This window comes from Salvelinus sp. IW2-2015, linkage group LG20, assembly GCF_002910315.2.
Source record: "Salvelinus sp. IW2-2015 linkage group LG20, ASM291031v2, whole genome shotgun sequence".
NCBI lineage: Eukaryota > Metazoa > Chordata > Actinopteri > Salmoniformes > Salmonidae > Salvelinus > Salvelinus sp. IW2-2015.
The window spans coordinates 29,700,826-29,720,165 of record NC_036860.1 but is presented as its reverse complement, the minus strand read 5'-3'; the positions used below and the strand labels follow the sequence as shown (position 1 = coordinate 29,720,165).

Below are 19,340 nucleotides of genomic sequence, written 5' to 3'. Positions count from 1 at the left end.
CATTCTTGACCATAGGACTGCTTGGAAAATATATTGTCAATTCTCAGAGGAATTCTCAGTTGTGTCTATCATTTGGTATATTGCTCTTTATCTGGGTATAGACTACGTTTCGTCTTTTTTCGACTTCGTTATTGGACTCAAACATTACCTTTTTTTTGTAAATATATTCAGCACATATTCACTGCTCTTAGCCTATAATAAAACCTTAATTCCATCTTTATCGAACCAACTATAGTTATAAACCCCCTCTGCATAAGCTATATTTTTGTTAAATATGATGTTTCTGTTTCTCTGTTCCTTGTTTCTCTCTTCTCTGTGCTGGAGTTCTTTTAAGAACGTGATGGTATAGCAATAATAAACTTGATATTAACTTGAATCTACTCTTCATTTTACCCACAACAATTATAGTTTAGTAAAGCATACTGTTTTTTATTATTGCCAGTATAATTTAGCTAATAATCTTGTTTTCCATTCAAATGCGATGTTTAAACTCATTTGGTTAGCGTAATTCAAATCGTGTAGTGAAACATTATTTGCTGTTGGATCCGGCCTCAAATAAAGGTATTTTAATGTTGTCTGTAGAGCGGCTAGGCAGCATGCAGCTTTGAGATGCATCGTCCAAACAGCGGCTAAAGGGCGAAGATTATCTAATGGCATCATCTCGGCGACATCTTGGCAATTTGCAAACGCTCTCCATACTACATCGGCCAGATGTAACTTCTATATGTGTGCTATATCATTGGAAAATGTAACATATCATACGAAATGGAGGGACACAAAACCGTATAATTGTGTGTGTGAGAAAGAGTTGATGATTCAGATAACAATGACAGTTGCTCAGATAATTGGTTCCTTTCTGAACCGGATAAAAGTTGAAAGTGCAGTTAAGGGTGACTGTCATGGCTCCCTCTGCGGACACACGCATGTCAAAATGTCATTGAATACACCCACAACTCATGTCACCATAATGTACAGTGGCTTGCGAAAGTATTCAGTACCTTCAACCATATGTTTGGGGAGTCTCCCACATGCCTTTTGGCGAATACCAAACGTGTTTGCTTAATTGCTTCATTTTCTGGCAACTCTTCCATAAAGCCCAGCTCTGTGGAATGTACGGCTTAAAGTGGTCCTATGGACAGATACTCCAATCTCCGCTGTGGAGCTTTGCAGCTCCTTCAGGGTTATCTTTGGTCTCTTTGTTGCCTCTATGATTAATGCCTGGGGAGAGCTCCTTGGTCTTCATGGTGCTGCTTGCTTGGTGGTGCCCCTTTCTTGGTGGTGTTGCAGACTCTGGGGCCTTTCAGAACAGGTGTATATATACTGAGATTATGTGACAGATCATGTGACACTGAAATAAAGTCCACCAGTGTGCAATGTAACTAATTATGTGACWTCTGAAGATAATTGGTTGCACCAGATTTTGAAACAACAATTTTKTTTCATTTCACTTCACCAATTTAGACTATTTTGTGTATGTCCATTACATGAAATCCAAATAAAAAGCCATGTAAATAACAGGTTGTAATGCAACAAAATAGGAAAAATGCCAATGGGGGTGAATACTTTTGCAAGGCACAGTAKGTAGCTATGAATATTATGATTATATCAGTATCTAGTTGTCACTCTTGCATTGAAGCTTGTGTCGTAAAGATTAAAAAGGACCAAAGTTAAAACCATTTACAAAGCTACTGTAGCTAACTTTATATGATGATGAGTGACTATACTAGTTAGTGGTGATAGCTAGCTAAAGGAGTTTTTTTTAGCTGTTTACAACGATCTAAATGCTGCTTGCAAAAATCCAATTAATCACTGCACTGTTACTAAAATGTTAACGTTAGATTACTAACGTTAGCCCTGTTAGAAGAAGGGTAGTGCTGTGGTTGCCAATGTTTACCTTGGTTATTTAKCTAGTTTCAAAATGGCTGTATTAACTCTTTGAAATTATATATTTTGTGCACATTAGTACTATAGAGCTAAACCCCATTTACACAACTCTGATTCTAGCAAGACTCTCTCCTCTCTGTCAAATTTCCAATGACAACCCAATAGCTGGCTTATTATGTTTTCTGTTTCATGATTTCTCAGGTGGCTGAGGGGTGGAGATGTCATTGGCGTGCCTTCGAGTGTATGCCCGACACAGGTTAGCACTTGGAGCTCAGGAATATGTGACCCCCACCAGTGCCTCCAGGTCTCGGGAGCGAAAGAACGAGGGTCCAGTGCTTCAGTATGTGGGGAAGCTGAGAAAGCCCAACCACAAAGTGTTCGTATGYGGTTTTAGCTACACTGGAGCCTTGGGCATCCCCAGCTTTGTGGTTCCGGACAGTGGCAGAAAAAAGCCCAGGAAATACCAGCTCACATCTTACTGCCTGGAGACAGAGCAGCAGGTAATGTCTCTCTTTAACCACAGAAACACTTAACTGACACATAGACATGTTTCTATACAATTTATGCCAACAGCTTTTGTTCCAGGCCAGTTGGTCTACACTCGGGCTGTGATTGTACGGTAGGGCTGGGGCACAAAATGTTTTGCATTGGAGAACCAAAATCTGACTTCTTCTTGGACAAGTTCAGGTAGTAGGCTACTTCTCTTATCAAAGTGTTTTCTCCTGTTTTGTGTCTAYTGAACAAGAACCCGATTCAGCTAATTGAGGTCTTGATATGCAGTTAATTGGCTAAATCAGTTGTGTTAGTACTGGGCTGGAGCAAAAGCCTGCACACCCAGGTCTCAAGGACCAGAGTTGGTGACCTGACCAYTGCCTGACAGCACTGCGTTTTGGCCTCATATGTACTCATTCTCTGGGCAATGCATCTGTACCCATGGCAGGTACGCATATTTGCCATACATGCATTCCGTTTCTAACATGATATGCGAACTGTTGAAAACACAATTGATGTACTTGAATAGATGACACTGACTGACAGACAGTGAGTGACTGACTCCCGAGCTGGTCCCTCTCCTTAGATCTCCTCTGCAGCCTGTGGGTACGTCTTCACACTTCTCTCCTTCTCCACCAAGGTGTGGGGCATGATCCTCAACAGAGACTCCCAGCTGGGCTTCCAACGCACCCAGCAAGGCTGCCGTAATAGTCATTCCCTCTCTCAYTCCCCCCATCCTCCATGGCAAGCACTCTCTCCTCCAACTTCTTTATTTAWAGGCACAATCTGGGATCTTGCTGTTTCAAATAATAATATACATCCATTGATTGATTAATAAAATAACTTATAGATGCTTCATGAGTTTAGTACAACTGCCTTTTCCAAAAATKTTGTTTAACTCCGTTGCTTGTTAACATTGTCCATCCCTCAGCTTTATAGCAAACCAAGTGGCGGGGACTGCAGTTTGTTGTTTTTTTGCATCAAGGACTGCAGCTTGAACCTATTCATCCATAAAAGTGCCCCAGCTTGTCAACCAWGAAATATTGGAGGATGTACATAATTTGCTCGATGATGGGTGTATGTTTTCAATGACTGCTGCACACTTTCACCAATCTCGAGTCTATATGATGTAGAGTCCCATCAGCAGCTTTAGTCATCTWATATTCAGATGAATTTGTGCAGCGCCTGCCCTGAGCTGATACCTGTGAACGAGCAAATGGTATGCGTCAGACTAGCCTGATTGCCAGTCTGTCTCTGCTCTCTTGCCAAGGCTTGAAAATGACAGTAATGGTGTTTGTAAGAGCACAAACAAATCTGGGACCAGGGCTAGTGTCAAACCGTCCCAGTGATGTATAAATCTCCTAGTGTTCCCTCTAGATAAGAGCTATGACTATGTGCTGGAGCCCTCCCCGGTGCCTCTCCCCCTGGCCAGGCCCAGGAGAACAGGGTTGTGTAGGTGGCACATTGCCGTGCCCACTCCCTAGTGCTCACCGACTCARAGGGAGGTAAGAGACGKCACAGAGGGTGACATTTTATTTTCCTAATGTAAAATGGCAATGAAATGCCCATATAACTTACAATACTTTGAGCAACAACGATTTGTTACACCTTCCTTTTATTTTTTTTGTTTTACCCCTTTTCTCTGCAATTTCGTGATGTCCAATTGATAGGTACAGTCTTGTCCCATTGTACGGACTCAAGAGAGGCGAAGGTCGAGAGTCGTGCATCCTCCGAAACACGACCCGCCAAGTCGCACATCTTCTTGACACAATGGTCGCTTAACCCGGAAGCCAGCCGCACCAATATGTTGGAGGAAACACCGTACACCTAGAGACCGTGTCAGCGTGCASTGCGCCCAGCCCRCCACRGGAGTCGCTAGAGCGCGATGGGACAAGAACAACCCCGGCCGGCCAAACCCTTCCCTMACCCAAACGACGCTGGGCCAATTGTGCGCCGCCTCATGGGTCTCCCGGTCGCGTCCGTCTGCAACACAGGTTACACCTTCCTTTTATGATATACCTGAGAAGGGGGCTTTTATTTAACAGTAGTCTAAGTAAACTTGTTTTGGATAAGCTCTCGTGAGACATTCACATAAACGTAAGGAAATGAAAATCAACTAAGCTAGCTAGTGCAAGATATAGGTTCCGAGATGATAATTTATACCTTGAATAATGTGCTATCCTGTCTATTTGGGGTTATTTTGCTCACTGTGTGTGCTTTTTTGCAACAAAAAAAACTATTTGGATGAAAATATTACCCAAAAAATAGGAAAAATAGGGGGGAATTGATCTGGCAGTTGGAGRATTGCTGGGTTCACATCCTTAAGACATTTAAGACCTTGAGCAAGGCCCTTAACCCAACAACTTGCTCTCCGTCCAGGGGCCCCGCAGCTTGACCCTGTGCTCGTCTCAACTGTATGTCTAGGGGGGGGGGGTTGAGAACAGAGAATTTCCATTGAAGACACATTTCCATTGTTCGCTGTGACATGGACAATAAACGTTATTCTAATTAGTTAAAATTACTGCTCATGGATGCAAGCCAGGGCACTCCTATAACTGACCAGGTCAACCCAGTAATGTTAAGATATCAACATGTGGTCCACATGTGGTCCCTTACGTGTTGAAAATATTGATGTTGATCATTCCTGCTATTTTCAGTCAATGTGTAATTTGAATCCTGACCTTCGCTTATGCAGTTTGCAGAAATATGTTAGAGCCAATGATCGTCAAAGAGAGCGTTATAGTTGCTTTTAYGATCCTTTTTTTGGACTTAAGTATACGGTACTCTTTCCGCTGATATTTACTAGGAAATTATGTGGTAACAATCAGTACTTTGAGGTACTATATATAGTAATCTAACAATTGGTGCYCTGTTATCCTTGTTTTATTTCATCCCAAAGAAACAAACATATAATGTATAGATTAATACTGTGTTATTTATATCTTTCTAAGAAAATACCTGGTCATTTCTCTACTTTAAAATAAAGTGCCACCGTTAGTTTTACAGACACAGTATCACAGTAATACAATGCAGCTGAAATATATGTGGCATTAAAATCAGTGCAGTAAGCATAGGTCCTGTCTTATGCTGCACTGTGCTCCATTTTACTGTTAATCTAAGCATATGGATCACCCCCCCACATGTTTCATGTCTCTCTTTCTCTCTATCAATGCCTGTGGCCAGTGTGGGAGGAACATTGTTGAAGATGAAATCTACAGGTACCACACGCACACACATTCCGCTATGAATTGTTTACACGYCATATTACTGACGCAGTTGATCAGGCTCAAACAATGCTCAAAATGCAAAGGAAAGTCTGCCTCTCTGCCGTTGTCATGCAACACGGCCGGGTGTTTGTTGAGTCATGCAAATGACTCACAGTGTAAAATCTATGCAGGCTGGAAATGTATTCACTCTCCAGGAATTTCAGACTGTGCTGTTCTGCCGAATGACTTCCTATAAGCATTTCGAGTTGAACTACAATCCTATTAGAAATGTGTGTTCAGAGGCCGTGTATATGAATCGTCTCAGAGGTGGTGTGCTGATTTAGGATCAGTTTAGCCTTTTTGATCACAATGAATACGATTATATGGACGCTTGATACATACGGCCTCTTTAGAAGTCTACTTAGAATGAATGCCTTTCCTGATTAGTAGGTTCTTGGGCTGTTTGTATGGGACATTAGGCGAGGGGACTGGGGTCTTTATGCAAAATGGCCGATGGAGTTGGATGGGCAGAGGTGACCTTTTCTGGACAGACCGGCCTCCTTGAATAATTGATTGTTGGCTGTTCTCCCTCTCTCTCTTTTAACCTCTCTCCATTGCAGTGCCAGTCACATCATTCACAAGATSGAAGGCTTTGACAGCCCAGTGACCCAGCTGTGTTTAGTCTGTTTTGTGTATCGGGGACAGTGAGACACCTCAGCCATTATTGCTCCATCTTGGTCAGGTTGTTATTGTAAAAGAGAATGTTTCTCAATGACCCTGATTAAATAAAGGCTACATTTTCTTTAAATGATTAAAGTTAGGATTGGAGTAGGGAATGCTGATCCTAGAACTGAACATAAGGAAAACTTCACCCTGGAGCGAAAATGCATTTTGTGACTGTTATTGGTGACTAGAACCTGCAGATGMCATGTCTGTCCTGTAGGTGGTGTGCGGGCAGGACCACAGTCTATTCCTGACTGAAACGGGCAAGGTGTATGCCTGTGGCTGGGGGGCAGACGGACAGACAGGTTTGTTGTCTGTCTCAGCCTCTAGTAATTATGCTGCAACGGTTTGTGTCGGAGGACTAGGGTCAGTCTGTTATATCTGGAGTAGTTCTCCTGTCTTATCTGGTGTCCTGTGTGAATTTAAGTATGCTCCCTCTATTTCTCTCTTTCTCTCACACTCTAGGACCTGAGCTAGGACCTGAGCCCTAGGACCATGCTTCAGGACTACCTGGCCTAATGACTCCTTGCTGTTCCCAGTCCACCTGGTCATGCTGCTGCTCCAGTTTCAACTGTTCTGCCTGCAGCTATGCCATGTCTGTCCTGCAACCCTGACCTGTTCACCGGACGTGCTACCTTGTCCGGGACCTGCTGTTTTTGACTCACTCTCTCTACCACACCTGCTGTCTCTAACTCTGAACGATTGGCTATGAAAAGCCAACTAACATTTACTCCTGAGGTGCTGACCTGTTGCACCCTCTACAACCACTGTGACTATTATTATTTGACCCTGCCGGTCATCTATGAACGTTTGAACATCTTGGCCATGTACTGTTATTATCTACACCTGGCACAACCAGAAGAGGACTGGCCACCCTTCAGAGCCTGCTTCCTCTCTTGGTTTCTTCCTAGGTTCTGGCCATTCTAGGGAGTTTTTTCTAGCCACCGTGCTTCCACATCTGTATTGCTTGCTGTTTGGGGTTTTAGGCTGGGTTTCTGTATAGCACTTTGTGACATCGGCTGATGTAAAAAGGGCTTTATAAATAAATTTGATTGAAAAGAGTGGGGTGCAACTCAATATTAGGATGTTTTGTACACTGAGTGGAGTCATTGCATGCTTGKAATATGAGACCAAATACTAAACGTTTTACTACTTTAATACACAAGTAAATTTGTCAAAATATTTTCGGTTCCCCATATTGAGGGKGGACTATGTATAAGAAGTGCTGTTATTTCTAAACAGTTCACCCGACTGGGATGTCACTAGAGATTCATGGATAGGGGAGCTAAGCCTCTATTAGGGGAGTCTGGGCATACTCCCCCAGGATTTTTTTTWAAAGCCCGCAAAAACATATTTTCATCATGTATTTTTGGAGTAACAAYGGGTGTAAWATCTATCAAAATARGGTTATTTTTGGTCAAGGTTGTTCAAAAGTATACCTGCCTCATAGTTTGTGTTAGATACTGATCAAATATGACTTACTTAAATTCTATCCCAAAAAATAAATTAAAGTCTACTCTGTCCCCATCCATCCAACACCAACAAAACGCACAAAAATGGCTGTACAATGTAACCAAAATACTTTTGGGATTTATTGAGTGAGAGAGAGAGAGACCATATTATACCATTAGAAAAAAATCTTTATTTAAGTTTAACCCTTTTGTTAATTTTGCTCAAAAAAAAAATTTTGCTCAAAATTAACCCAATAATTCAGACACATGGAACATCTTAAACCGTATCATCCACAATGAGGCAAAACTAAATTCAACTAATGAGCTGAATAAAATATAAAAATGGAAAAATAATTAGGAATAAAATCTGATTAAGTAAGATCCCAAACAAATATTACAACCTATATTACAGAACTGCTCCTCCTGCTTACCTCTTKATGCTTATTTTGTGGGTGGACTCATCAAAGTGTCCCTCCTATTTTTAAAGATGGCAAAGAGGTCAATGACACTATTGTGGCTTAGTGGYCCAAGCACTTCAGCCTCAATGGACATGGCTGCAAGGCTTGCAAGTTATTTGATGTGTATCTTTTTTGACACGCAAAGACCCAAACGGCGYTCCACAGAAATCTTGGTTGAGAATGAAACGACTGAACAAATGAACAACGAAACAGAACAGCAAGTAAGTGAAAGAAATAGGTTTTGATTATGTATTACTGGTAATGGGGACATACGTAAATGGCAACAAAATAACTTGTTGGTCAGTGTGTGTGTGTGTGTGTAACCTTTATTTTTAACTAGGCAAGTCAGTTAAGAACAAATTCTTATTTACAATGACGGCCTTCCCCAGCCAAACCCGGACAACGCTAGGCCAATTGTGCGCCGCACTATGGGACTCCCAATCACGGTTGGATGTGATACAGCCTGGATTCGAACCAGGGACTGTAGTGACACCTCTTGCACTGAGATGCAGTGCCTTAGACAGCTGCGTCCATGTGTGTGTGTTAACTATTTAACTGTACTAGAATGCTTAAAAGGCAGCTAAGKCAAGGAAAATATCGGATATCGGTATCGGTCAAAAATGTMATATCGGTGCATCACTACTTGCAAGCCTTTTCTGAMYCATTGTCTTMCGCAACCAGGAGTGCAGCTGGCGCAGTGCACTAAAGGACCTTTCACAGGAGCAGCTGCTCACAGGAATTGTAAGGCAACCTGAATGATTTCCTTCAGAGAAGGATACATCATCATCCAGGAGGTTATGCAGAGCAAGCATATCTTTGGGAGGACATCCAGCCTCTCTTTTCCGGGCAAGAAAGTTTCTGGCCACCAACATCTCTTCTGTTTTAACATCAATACCGTAGTGCTTGGCAAACTCAGTTAAGCATGATGTATCTAGGAAGTTTTTTGAGTTGGGGCTGCATGCCTGTGTGCCTTTGAGCAGACCTTCATCTAGAATCACTGGTCAAACCATCCTGTCCAAGCAGGGGAGCAACAACTCTGTTTTCATTGTTTGGGAACATGACAATTCTGTGCCTAAACCCAAGGACGTCTACACCACAAAATCTCAAATTTTCCTTTGTTTGCGCTTTCTTGCTGCATCTGCCTCTAGAATATTGTGAATTTCACAGAGTGCTTTGGTTCTGTCATAAAGTTCTGTGGCAAATGCATCTGTGTGTTTGCCTATCAGTGTGTCACATACAGCTTGTATGCCAAAAACAAGCTTCTGCCAGGTCTACAGTCAATTTCTGGAGGAACTTGTGTAGTCCCTCGGTTATAGAAAGAAGGGACTGAAACATCAGTAGCAAATACACGGTGGAGAACTTACGAAGCTTTGCTCACAGACCAACAGCCATGTGGGATCCAATGGCAGATAGACAATCAAAAATAGCAGTTAAAGTGTCCATGACTGTATTTATGGACTGCAGCTAACATGCCCAGCGAGTGTTTGRGAGCTGTACAAGTTCAGCTGATGCTATTCCAAGTTTGGACTGAGCTTCTTTGAACWTGTGGTTAACTAGGGATGTACTGAAAAACGAATAAACATTCTCCAAGAAACTGAAAAACTCAGCAGCCTCCGGAATAGCCCTGCAAGTACGGCACTACACCAAATTAAGCTCATGAGCATAGCATTGTACATAAATTGCCTCCGGATGCAGCACTCTGAAATGTGCTTGCACACCTCCTTTGGACCCACTCATAACAGCTGCAMCATCAGAGGTCTGTGCAACGTACTTTAGGCCTGCTTACCCCTCTCATTTGAAGCTACTGTTGCTACTCATTTGCTATCGATTGGGCATCAAATGACTTGATTTGTGCAAGTGTTAGTAAACGCTCCTTAACTGTCCCCTCTGTCACATACCTAACACACAGAGCCAACTGTTCAGACTGCCCATCCCTGGCCTCATCCGCCATAATGGCATACATTCCAGACTTTGACATCTCAGAGACTATGGTGTCCGTAGTCTCTTGAGCACAGCATTCGATCATGTCATTCTTAGATTCCGGAGAGAGATACGTCGCATTTGATGGAGTATTGTACCTTTGCAGGGAASGGTCAAACTCCTTCARAAGCTCCATACATTCAAGAAGGTTCACTCTATTTGTGCTTTCACTAGATTCATCATTGGCACAGAAAGAGAGTCCCTGTCTTCCTAACATTGAGTTGACAGCAACAATTCTCCTCAGATACTCCCTTCTCTCCGCAATATCACTAGCAGGGGCAGATGTTMAAATCTGAGCAATGTTCCCATGATTGCTAGTTGCCTGGTAGCTTTGCCATGCCACAATACTGTCTCTTTATACTGCCATCAATACTGCCATCTCATGTTTACCGAAGATAAACAGAGCTTTTTCCCCATTTTTGCGGCCATTACTGACAAAATAATAAAATGTAATGTTTTTGCCAAAAACTCTACATGGAAAGCAGAAAGCTGCGTTTTTGTGGACAGAGTACTCTACCCTATTGTATTTCTCAAACCAGCAGTGCTGAAATGCCCTTTTCTGTGTACCAAAACTTTCATGTGGGTAGCTATTCAGCTTCACTTGTCTGGGCCCAGTGTCTTTGTCACCTACATCGCTCTCATTTTCTGTGAAGGAGTTGCTGCAGCTGCTTAATTACTTTCTTTCTCTTGATCTGTTTGTTGTCCTTCTCTTCTCTGGATCTGTTTGTTGTCCTCTCTCTCTGGATCTGTTTGTTGTCCTCCTCTCTGGATCTGTTTGTTGTCCCTCTCTCGGATCTGTTTGTTGTCCCTCTCTTCTCTGGATCTGTTTGTTGTCCCTCTCTCTGATCTGTTGGTTGTCCCTCTCTCTCTGGATCTGTTTGTTGTCTCTCTTCTCTCTGGATCTGTTTGTTGTCCCTCTCTCTCTGGATCTGTTTGTTTCCCCTCTCTTCTGGATCTGTTTGTTGTTCCTCTCTCTCTGGATCTGTTTGTTGTCCTCCTCTCTCTGGATCTGTTTGTTGTCCCTCTCTCTGGATCTGTTTGTTGTCCCTCTCTCTGGATCTGTTTGTTGTCCCTCTCTCTCTGGATCTGTGTTGTTGTCCCTCCCTCTCTGGACTCTGTTTGTTGTCCTCTCTCTCTCTGGATCTGTTTGTTGTCCCTCCCTCTCTGGATCTGTTTGTTGTCCCTCCCTCCTCTGGATCTGTTTGTTGTCCTCTCTCTCTGGATCTGTTTGTTGTCCCTCCTCTCTGGATCTGTTTGTTTCCCTCCCCTCTCTGGATCTGTTTGTTGTCCTCTCTCTCTGGATCTGTGTTTGTCCCTCTCTCTCTCTGGTCTGTTTGTTGTTGTCCCCTCTCTCTCTGGATCTGTTTGTTGTCCCTCTCTCTCTCTGGATCTGTTTGTGTGCCCTCCCTCTCTGATCTGTTTGTTGTCCTCTCTCTCTGGATCTGTTTGTTGTCCTCTCTTCTCTGGATCTGTTGTTGTCCCTCTCTCTCTTGGATCTGTTTGTTGCTCCTCTCTCTGGATCTGTTTGTTGTCCCTCTCTCTCTGGATTGTTTGTTGTCCCTCCCTCTCTGGATCTGTTTGTTGTCTCTTTGCTCTCTTGGATCTGTTTGTTCCCTCCTCTCTCTGGATCTGTTTGTTGTCCCTCTCTCTTCTGGATCTGTTTGTTGTCCCTCTCTCTCTGGATCTGTTTGTTGTCCCTCTCTCTCTGGATCTGTTTGTTGTCCCTTCTCTCTCTCTGGATCTGTTTGTTGTCCCTCCGTCTCTCTCTGGATCTGTTTGTTGTCCCTCCCTCTCTGGATCTGTTGTGTTCCCCTCCCTTCTCTGGATCTGTTTTGTTGTCCCTCTCTCTCTGGATCTGTTGTTTGTCCCTCTCTCTCTGGATCTGTTTGTTGTCCCTCTCTCTCTGGATCTGTTTGTTGTCCCTCTCTCTCTGGATCTGTTTGTTGTCGCTCCCTCTCTGGATCTGTTTGTTGTCCCTCTTTCTCTCTGGATCTGTTTGTTGTCGATCTCTCTCTGGATCTGTTTGTTGTCGCTCCCTCTCTGGATCTGTTTGTTGTCCCTCCCTGTCTGGATCTGTTTCTTGTCCATATTTCTCTAGACATGCTTGCTCTCTCTCACTTATAGAGCTCGCATGTTGATCCCTGCCTTGCACAGAAGCCTCTCTTTCTGCATAACCCTTTAAGATATCACAAACATCATTTATTTATGCCTAACAACATTTTGTAAGACATATGCTGTACAAATTTAACTGAACGCTTGAACATCTACTAGCTTTTTTTTTTTTATCACTAACCTTCATCAGACATGCTCCCTCAGCCCTGTCAGCCTCCAGCTTCTTTGCCTCATTCTTGTCTGCTGTGTTTTGACATGTATTGTTATTAAACTCATATTTACAATAACTCAAGGATTAATAGGTGATTAATCAGTTTAAGTTTTAATGTGTTTGTTTGAACTGGTAAAATCTTCATTTCTCACCGGATTGGCCTTCGGCAGAGCTGCTGGCACTGCTTCTCTTGAATCATTTCCGTATATCTATCTAACGTCAGTCGTTAGCTAGCCTACAGTTGAGAAATTGAGGATAMTACAATGACATTGTGATCAACACTATGTGACCTTTCTACACATGACCTACTGATMATTTCTTAGCTTTGATTATGACCAAAGTCTGTAGTAGTGAATTTTCTCTCTCTCTCTCTCTCAAATTTACTGTTAGCTAGCAGTCTCAAGCCACAGAAGTAGCTAACGTTAACCATAATGTTAGCTACAAGTAGGCCTAACTAGCACGTGCAGCAGCCTCCCCCAGGTCCTAGTGCCCACCYGTAAGAAGTTTAAGATACGATGGAACGGTTGAAGAAAAAACAAGAAATCACAGAGAAAATATATTGACTGATATATTGATTTCTTTAGGAGGGCTAATGAATAGGCCTAGCAACATCCCTGTCACCCTATATGGATGAAATAACCTTCAAATTAAAGCTGACATTCTGCACTTTAACCTCATAGTCATTGTATCAGTACGTAGCCAAAACAACCAAAAATGTGTTGCGGTCCAAATACTTTTGGATCTCACTGTAGGCTCAAACAGTATCAATGAGGACGAATGCCAGACTGATATGTGAAGTGAAAAAATGYAGTGATGAGTCTGGTTCCACCAGGCTATACTATATGTACCATTAGGTGTTCTAATCATTTTTCTATGGGTGGTCTTTTGTCCATGTTCTTACTTCACGTTCCCTCTCTCCTCAGATTAACTCCCCTTGACTACTTCCTTTTGAAATGGTGGGCAAGGTGACCCAGAGGGCCTGTGRAGGCACACACGTGGCCATTCTGAACGGTGAGTACCAGGCCCCGTTACATTTTGGCCCCTAGCCACTTCCCTTTGCTCCTACCCCTTCCATATTTACCAATCTGAGAAGACTGGGTATGTGAAAGCAATATGGTGGAATCTCTAATTAATCTATAGGAAGGAAGGTTTGGCGTCACCATATTGCTAAAACTGATTGAGTCCTTTCAGATCTGTGAACATAAGGGGGTATCAGCCAAAATGCAACTTGTCAGTGAAATAATAAATCACTTGCATCACCACCATCCAAGCACAAGTAATATTGCTGGACTTTATAGCATAGCATYCCATTCAGTAGACTTGCTTATCATATCCTTTGAATAAATAATATGTATAGTGTCAGTAAAGGTAACGTTTGTCTTTGCAGAGAGAGGGGAGGTGTTTGTATGGGGCTACAGCGTTCTTGGAAAGGGCCCTATCTCTCTGAATCCCAAACCCCTGAGTTGGTCCCTCCTACACTGTTCGATTGTGCCGAGTTTAACCCTGCGGTGACAATGAACCGCATCCACTGTGGACTGAACCATTTCGCTGCTGTCACAGGTGGGTTAACTCATGATTTTCAGTATGTGAAATTGGTTATGTTGGACAAAAAACTACAATCACTCTTTAGAGTCACAAGAACTCGCAATAATGTTACAATTCAAGCTGAATATGTTGACATATGGGAAGTATGACTTCTCACCCAGGAACTAGTCATGTGGTGCTGTATTTGTTCAGTGGATGATGGATGATGCAAGATATGAAACCTTTCATGTTCTTGTATGTTTTCATATTGTTCACAATTTATCACCCCATTCCCAGTTCAAGCCATTTGATGTTATAATAAAATCAAATATGTCGAATGTCTGCCTATTGTAATGGTGCAGGCAGGCAGTGTTGATCCAGATCGGGGTGAGCTCTTCATTTGGGGMAAGAATGTGAGAGGATGTCTTGGTATTGCAAAGAAGTTGGACCAGTACTTCTCATGGCGGGTGAGACCAGATAAATATAGTTTACTTATCAACTTCTTTGTTGTTATTGATAATAGACATTGGTGTTTTATGCAAACAACTTAGTGATAGTCCACTACAACAGACCTCCTTGTATGTGTAATGCTACATAGGTGTGTCTTACGGTAATATTTTTATGGCATACTGTATTCAATGTATTTTAGGTGACGTTGCCAGGTCATGTGAYAGATGTAGCATGCGGGGTGGACCACATGGTGGCGCTGGKCAAGTCTGTCATCTGAGTGTCCCCAGCTGGCATGGACAGAGCCAGTACGCCCTGCTCTYCCCCATGACCCTCCCACCTACCCGTAACAAAGAGGGGGATCTATCCCCGTTTAGCCACCCTGTTCACCKCATGTCCCCTGGCCGCCAATGGAGGCCTGAACCCCAGAGCCAGCTGTCCTCCATGGGTGGTAGAGAACCTCTGGATCAGGCGACTGCRTCCGCCACCAAAAGCTTCAGGCTGCTCCCTGTGTCTCTAGCTAGCACAGCTGGGATAACATGGAGGCTGAGTCTGCAGTATTTCACAAATCTCTATACAGTATTTATCTGACGTCAGTGTTGGATGATGTGGAGATCAGTGGAGCAGCACTAGCTGGCTCAAGGCTGCCACGATTCTGCCTAAAATGGACTCTGTGGAGCCATGGATTGTTTTTCCAGCAGAGAAGTTCTGAAACGAGACTGGGTTGTCAGATCTCCCTCCAGAACCATGGACATTTGGCATTTTACCGTCACTGTTGATATTTTATTTTATATACACACACACACATGTACGTGGACACCTGCTCGTCGAACATYTCATTCCATATTCATGTGCATTAACATGGAGTTGGTCCCTCCTTTGCCGCTATAAACAGCCTCCACTATTCTGGGAAGGCTTTCCACTAGACATTGGAATATTGCTTCGAAGACTTGCTTCCATTCACCCACAAGAGCATTAGTGAGGTTGGGCGATTAGGCCTGGGACGCAGTCGGCGTTCCAATTCATCCCAAAGGTGTTTGATGGGGTTGAGGTCAGGGCTCTGTGCAGGCCAGGCAAATTCTTCCACATCGATCAAGAGAGACCATTTCTGAAACAGGAAAAGGCCTTCCCCAAACTGTTGCCACAAAGTTGGAAGCACAGAATCGTCTAGAATGTCATTTTACGCTGTAGCGTTAAGATTTCCCTTCACTGGTACTAAAGGGCCTAGCCCGAACCATGAAAAACAGCCCCAGACCATTATTCCTCATCCACCAAACTTTACAGTTGGTACCATGCATTGGGGTCAGAAAGGCCATTCTGCTGCCAATGTTTGTCTATGGAGATTGCATGGCGGTGTGCTCTATTTTATACATTTTATGTCAGCAACGGGTGTGGCTGAAATAGCCGAATGCACTAATTTGAAGGGGTGTCGACATCCTTTTGTGTGTGTGTATATGAGTGTATATTTCAGGGTGTTGTATAGCCCTGGAAATAATCTCAATTCATGTAAACATAAATTCTGAAAACATAGCTTGTCCAAAAAATGGTGTCTTGGCACAGTAAATTGTGCCACCTTTCAATGTGCCAATTTATAGGCTATTTATTTCTCTGCATTTGAGGCTACTAAGCCCATGAAACTGGTMMGCGAAATTCTTGATATGTTTAGCAAGCTCAGACCTTTGGCTCTAATTTCGGCTGGCTTTAACCCAGCGTAATTGTCAAACACGCTCGTTTGTCATTTCGACCTGATAAAGCCGGCACTGTTCTATTTTCAAGCCCTAGCGTCAGGATAGGTAATTTACCTGTTTTATTTGCTTAYGCTGAGGTGGGAGGGKTGGTATTATATGAGGTGTACCCTTAACATGTGCCAAAGTGCCAATTTCAGTATGCGCTGGTGAGGATATTTAAGACCAATCGAAAGCTGGTTTTACCGGTAACACATTTGTTTATGGCATAGATTGACAACAGAAGTGCAGCCTATCCAGCCATGACACACACTGCCAATATGCACATGGAATAAGATGTGCTTTTTGTGCCCTTAACCCTTGTATTTAGAAACATTGTTTAATTTTTTTAAACAAGCATAGCTTCCTCCTCAATAAAGGCTGTGTTTTTTGTCATGCCCAATGCATTCGCCAAGTAGTCAAGACTATCGATAACGGGTTTGGCACGTGAGACCAGTTTGAAATAAATCTTAAATYACCAAAGCTTTATGAAAAGATCAAGTTTGGTAGCAGCAAAAACAGTGAGCGGACRTCCCCTTTTTATATATGAAGGTCTTACATTATTTTAGCCAGCTACGTTGAAAGTCACTGAGCTCTTCAGTACGGGCCATTTTGCTGCCAATGTTTGTCTATGGAGATTGCATGGCTGTGTACTAAATTTTATACATCTCWCAGTAACAGGTGTGGCTGAAATGGCCAAATCTACTAATTTGAAAGGGTGTCCACATACTTTTGGCTGTGTAGTGTGTGTTCAGATAATACAGAGACCTGATACCATGCTTCTCATTGTTTTCTTTATGTTTTCTTAGCTGTCCTATTTGAAACAAACAATTAGGACTGGGGGAAGGTCTACCCTACCGGTTTGACTACCCGTGAGGACAGCTATCAATTGTTGGCACAAGATGTGTCAATAATTGGATTAACTGACTTGGTCAAACAAAGATATGGTTAAAACTGGGGTTAAAGTGACTAACAATAAAAGGTGCAACTGATAATATTTAGTAGCACTTCAAGTATAGAATTACAAACTTTATTTTTAATTCCAATTTCAGAACACATGTTATTGCACTGGAGGATGCCTTCTCAACAAACATCAAATTAAAAGTGTTTGACCAGCATTCAAACAAACCAGTTATCGCACTTCACATGACTTTAAGGAAGGGACATTTCCATTAACCTCTATGGGACAATTGTTGCTCAATATGCAATATTGTGACTAGAATGCCGTAAACAGCAGCCAACTTTCCGGGACATAGACATGTCTTATATTGGCAGAAAGCTTAAATTCTTGTTAATCTAACTGCAGTGCCAAATTTACAGTAGCTATTACAGCAAAAAAAACACCATGCTATTGTTTGAGGATAGTGCACAACAACAAAACACTTATCACGGCAACTGGTTTGATACAGTCCCCTCTGAAGGTAATGTACTTACATTCAGTAATCTTGCTCTTTGTCATCCTGAGGGTCCCAGAGATCAAATGCAGCATAGTTTTGTTTGATTTTTTTTTTTTTCAAATGTAGGAACTGGGTTCTACAGTTTGACCCCGCTGCCGTCTCTGGCTCCACACCCACCCCACCATCTAGATGTGTGAAGGTGTGTAAATTTTGATTTATWATCATCATCATAGCATTTTTGTATGAACTCTATAGTTATGTACTTGAAAATGTATAAATTGATAAATTTGGCACATTTGGGCAAACTCCTGGCAGATTTAATACAAAATATTGTACAGTGATGTAATTCTTCACTGGATCAATCTGAAACTTTGCACACACTGCTGCCATCTTGTGGACAACATCTAATTACACCTATAATCCTCTCAATGTATGGCCTTTTTCATTTCAAAGATGCAACGAAAATATAGAAAACGCATGTTTTTTTGCTTGTATTATCTTTTACCAGATGAAATATTATATTATCCTATATTCATTTCACATTTCCACAAACTTGTTTCCTTTCAAATGCTATCAAGAATATGCACATCGTTGCCTTAGGTCCTGTGCAGTTAGATTTGGATATGTCATTTTAAGGGGGAAATTGAAAAAAAAAGCATTGGAACCTCTTAAAAGACAAGTGCAGTGGGGGGCACGGTTGACTACCAAGTAGACACTCCTGCAAAATAGTATTTTCCCCCACCTTTAGCAAACCTTTTTTGCAAATTAGTATGATTAGCAAGAACATTTTAAAATGGCAGACAAATGTGATTGCTTCTGAGCTAACACCGATAGTTTTCTAAAAGGCTATGACCAGAGCTAAAGCTAACACGTGCATCAGCATGGAACGGCTAGACAAAGCCCTCACCAACTTCCAAAAGTCAAGAGCAGAGCGATGTCGGCACATTGTGGTTTGTTTGCTTCCCGTCTTGTCAATTTTTCATTTATTTAACTAGGCAAGTCAGTTAAGAACAAATTCATATTTACAAYGACGGCCTACACCGGCCAAACCCAGACGATGCTGGGCCAATTGTGCGCCGCCTTATGGGACTCCCAAACACATCCGGTTGCGATACAGCCTGGATTCGAACCAGGGTGTCTGTAGTGACACCTCGAGCACTGAGATGCAGTGCCTTAGACCGCTGCGCCACTCGGGACAAAGGGTGACAAAGTAAAAATCATGATGCATTTTTCCTCCAGTGTTCTAAAGAATCACATCCGCCTTAGGCAATTTCATTCTTAAATAGGATTGATACGGCCTCCTGAGTGCTGCAGCGGACTAAGGCACTGCATTGCAGTGCTAGCAGCGTTACTACAGACCCAGGTTCATTCCCGGGGCGCGGCCGGGAGACCCATAGGACAGCACACAATTGGCCCAGCGTCATCCGGGTTAGAGGGTTTGGCCGGTGGGGCTTTACTTGGCTCATAGCGCTCTAGCGACTCTGTGGCGGGCTGGGTTCCTGAAGGCTGACGCCGGTCTCTAGTTGAATAGTGTTTCCTCCGACACATTGGTGCGGCTGGCTTCTGGGTTAAGCTGGCAGGTGTTAAGGAGCACAGTTAGTCGGGTCATGTTTCGAAGGACGCATGACTCCACCTTCGCCTCTCCCGAGCCCGTTGAGGAGTAGCAGCGATAAGACAATCAAATAAAATGGATTGATACTTGAAAAAGGAAAGAATACTGAACAGAAATAT

The 19,340-nt window shown here is 42.8% G+C and overlaps 1 pseudogene; it reads left to right on the top strand.

Moving 5' to 3' along the window:
* The first annotated feature begins 230 nt into the window (after positions 1-230).
* Positions 231-6,796, top strand: LOC111979960 (RCC1-like G exchanging factor-like protein; annotated as a pseudogene).
* Positions 6,797-19,340: the final 12,544 nt, after the last annotated feature.